Genomic DNA, 4,185 nt, shown 5'->3' with positions numbered 1-4,185 from the left:
AATCCATGATATTTATGTCCACAGTGTGTCATAAATGTAAAGTTTGGTAGACTAAGTGAGGATGAACTTGAAAAGTGAGGATCCGTCTATTGGACCATTAATCAGAGGACGCTTTGGAGATCAGTTCTTTTTTTTAACCCATATTCCATTGAATATGGGTATCTTTTGACCCATGTTGCACATCAAAGGGTTAAAAGCTTGAAATCAGGTCATCTAGTCATTCTCTATACCAACTTCACCCGAACCCGGCTGACAGTGTTTGAGAAGTCTTTGTTAGTCTTTGGTCAGGTCACAGATCCATTTAGCAGAGGCTTTAATCCAAATAAAGATATATTTGAAAGTAGGTAGATAGGGCAGCACTAAGGACACTGCCTATGGGTTATTGTTGGACAACTGCACCGTGTCTAGGACCACCATTCTCCCATGCGAAAGTCAGAGGTACTAAGCATTGATCTATTTATTAAAGGCTTGTTCCCATGCCGGGAGTTGAACCTGGGCCACCTGGGTGAAAACCAGGAATCCTAACCGCTAGACCACATGGGAACACATTTCACCTCTATGGAGACGTACAATTGTTCAAACTTGCATCAAACATCCATGTGTCTGTAATGTGGGAAGAACCCTCCAACGCACAGGGAGAAGAACTTCACATGGAAACATTGCTTTGCCCTTTGGGATGAACAGCCTTTGAGTGGTTTAGGACTACACGGGGATGTTCAGAAAACTAGCAGACGACAGGAAGTGTCTTTGTTTCATCACCACAACTTCTTGTTGTGACTGCCCCACAGTGCTGCCTGGACTGAAAGCACTGCTGATAAAATAAATCAAATCTGGAAATAAACCTTCACATAATAACCCTGGGATTGTAAAGGAGGCATCTTCTTGCGGTTGTTATTCTATCTCTGCCTCGTAGGTGCTTCTCATCCTCCCAAAACACTTCTGAAGCATTCAGATGTGGACACCAGACCTCTGAAGGAGTCCTGTGGTGTCTGCCACTTGGACGTTGTTGTGGATACTTTGGGTTGAGGCCTCTTTGAATCGAACTTATTCTGGCTGAGTTCAGTCAGACTGGGATCTAGTTGGTTTGGAGGAAAGTACCAATTTGGGCTCTTTGTCGTGTCCAGTTCTTAACTTTGGGGTAGTTGGTCTTTAACACGGTTTAGGTAGGTGGTACGTGTCATTGTTGCTGACTTTGCCTTACCTTTTAATGTTGTGGCTCACTGGAGGATACTAAAGCATTAATTCAGTGATTTTCCATATAAATATTGTTTTACTTTTGATGAGTAATACAACTCTGCATCTAAAAACAGTGGTAGAGTGTCGTCTGTGGCTAGAAGTTGTTGAAAACAACCCTGATGATCCTGTTTATGACTGATTTCTTTCTCTTTTTTCAGGTGTATGACAAAAGTCTGTGCTTACACTGAGTTTCAGTGGCACAGATAAAGATCAGAGTGTAAAGGGAAGTCACAGTCTTGGTTGATTAATTAATTATGGAAATGGTAGGCATCATTTTTTTTGTTGAATTTTGCCCCCCCCCCCCCCCCAAAAGCATCAGTCCTCCTGCAGTGTGAATGCAGCCAGTAGCAGTTCTATTGATGTCCAGCAGGAGACGCTGTATTGACATGAAAGAATTTAGTTGACCTGCTGAGTCTGGTGGAGACGAAATGAGATAAAAATTGAGAGGTTCATGACAAACCTTTAGCGTTTGGTTGGGTTCAGAGGTCAGAAGTGAGATCATGTGCAGAAAGAATAACCCGTAAACTGATAAAGATCCAGTTTCCTGCTGAAAGACACTTTAGCCGTCTCCCTAATCCGAGCGAGGCGTGATCCTGGATGGTGAACTTTAGGTTTAAGAACACCAGAACACAGATTTGGTTTGGATCTGGGCTCTTGAACACAGTAAGTCGATGCAAACTGACACAAATATTCAGTGTAACACAGTACTCAAGGCTTTTTTTTCTTTCTTTTTTTTTGCTATTATTTTCTTGAAAATGTGTTTTTCACTGAAATGCATGAAAAATGTATGTGCTGGTAAAGTCAGAAAATGACATTTATTTCCATTACACATGAAAATGACCTTTCTTGAATCATTTGTCATTTCCTTGCTGTTAGAATCAGAGTGCTAAAGGAAATAGCTGCACTGTAAAAAAAAAAAAAAATGCAAAAAACCATTGTAAAAATCTGACAATAAAGATGCCAAAAACAATAAGATAAAAACAGTTGACTAAGGTAAAGTATTGCAAAACTGTCAAAATAGTGAAATATTTGTAAGACAATATTTCTAGATGATTTAAATATAGTGAAGTAGTGTCATTTTATGGACTTATGCACTGTGAAATAATTAATATTTGAGAAAGTTTTCATGTGACTAGTATAAAAAAGGGCACATTTACAGCTTTAACTTTGCTTATTGCCCATGTAGTCACAAATATTGAAATAAATGCTAAATAGTGCTGAGATCTGAACGTTAAAGTTAGACAAAAGTTAAAGTTGCATCTTTCTACAATCTGCTCTACTGTTGCTTTTTGACCATTGTGGGCCAGTTGGGCGCTTTTCAAAAAGTCAAGGTGATGAGATCAGATGAGATTGTACCGTTCAACTCAACGTGTTTTTGGTGAAAGTTACTTGCCAAAGTTAGCTTAAGCCTTTACTGAAGTTACTTAAAGTGCAATACCACTAACAGCCACTAGGTGCTGCCTCCAAAACATCCCTGGATACATTTGATAAACATTATTTTTCACTCCAGTTTCTAAATTCAGGCCCTGTAAAATGTGATGGTGACTATTTCCAAATTACAACTCCTTTCATATTATTTCAAAGTTTCTAGGAGCCTTCACTGACAGATAGTGGTTTTACCTGTTGTCCCCTGTGGTTGAACGAATAAACTTAGATTTTTTTTTTTGCAGATTTGAGATTTTTCTCCATTTGTGGTTCAGAAGTCGAGACCTTTTAAGGATATTTCCGTGCAATATTTCGCAAAGTTAAATGTCTGTAGTTGATATCTGCCCTGTTAGCTAAAGTAGCTAATGATAGCATAGGCTTGTTGGTGCTTCCTGTAAGTTAGCTGCTGCCGACTTCAGGTTCCGTTTGTCTCTGCTTCTCATTTCAAGAGTCCCGGATTTGGAAAAGATGGTGGCAATCATAAACGTCACCTCTGGGTCAGACTGATTGTAGGAGCTCCCTCTGCTGGACCGCAAAGCAAACTACTTTAAGTTGTCTGTTGTCATTAAAGAATAAAATTTAAACAGGTCATTACAGTTAAAATATGTAATTTCCACTCACGTTCAAACACAGTTATGAGTTCAGAATCAAAAGGGACAGTGTCATAGGCTAGCAAGTGTATGTACATCTTCTGCATCTAGAAATAGTCTTCCCATGGCTTAAAGCATAAAAAAACGCATATGTTTGATTTAAAAAACATTGATTCTCTGCGTTCAGTTGATACTCTTTTTTTGGAGCTATTAATGGTACAGCAACAAAGCATGTATAGATAAGTAAACTCCATAAGTGAAGAAGAAAGCAGTGTGAAGTCCTGCCATGACCCGGATTCGAACCGGGGTTGCTGCGGCCACAACGCAGAGTACTAACCACTATACGATCATGGCCACTGAGAGGACTGAGAACCTACACAGACCCAATGCAATGTAGCTGAAAGGTTATAAGTGGATACTCAATTAAGATTCTTTCAAAATACTGTTTGTTAGCTCAGAAATGGATTAATATTTGCCATGTATTGATTAACAGTGGGGATGTACTGGGGTATGGAATCACAGGAGTGCCATAATAGAAAAATAAATCTGTTTTTAAAAAAACAAGGAAATTAATGTGTAAATGTAAAGAAGAATAAATAAAAAACAATTCTGTTAAAAAAATAAGCAACTAAATGTGAAAACTGAACGGTGTTTTCATCATTTTTCAATGACATCTAAGGACCAAACGTCCTCTCAAAGGTGTAAAGATGAAGACAGAAGATGGTAGTTTAGCATTAGCATTAGTAGTTCACTTATGCTAAGAATTTTAGGTCACATTTTTGGAAATAAATCCACAGTTCAGCCATGTTGTGTGTGCAGTAATGTGTGCGTGTGGTTTTTGTAGATCGTGTCGTGAATCCTCCTGCTGTTTGTTAACTTGACCATCTGTCTGACCTTTGCACTGCTGACCCAGAGTCTCATTGTGCCCTTGGCC

At 39.0% G+C, this 4,185-nt stretch overlaps 2 non-coding genes across 2 annotated transcripts; both read right to left on the bottom strand.

The window, feature by feature from the left end:
* Positions 1-471: 471 nt before the first annotated feature.
* trnae-uuc (transfer RNA glutamic acid (anticodon UUC)) lies at positions 472-543 on the bottom strand. Its single transcript has one exon. It is a non-coding gene; the product is annotated as a tRNA-Glu (tRNA).
* Positions 544-3,533: 2,990 nt separating this feature from the next.
* On the bottom strand, positions 3,534-3,605 carry trnah-gug (transfer RNA histidin (anticodon GUG)). The gene has a single exon. It is a non-coding gene; the product is annotated as a tRNA-His (tRNA).
* Positions 3,606-4,185: the final 580 nt, after the last annotated feature.

Source organism: Acanthochromis polyacanthus, chromosome 9 (genome assembly GCF_021347895.1).
Source record: "Acanthochromis polyacanthus isolate Apoly-LR-REF ecotype Palm Island chromosome 9, KAUST_Apoly_ChrSc, whole genome shotgun sequence".
Taxonomy (NCBI): Eukaryota; Metazoa; Chordata; class Actinopteri; family Pomacentridae; genus Acanthochromis; species Acanthochromis polyacanthus.
Note: the sequence above shows the minus strand (reverse complement) of the source record. Positions and strands in the feature narration are given on the sequence as shown.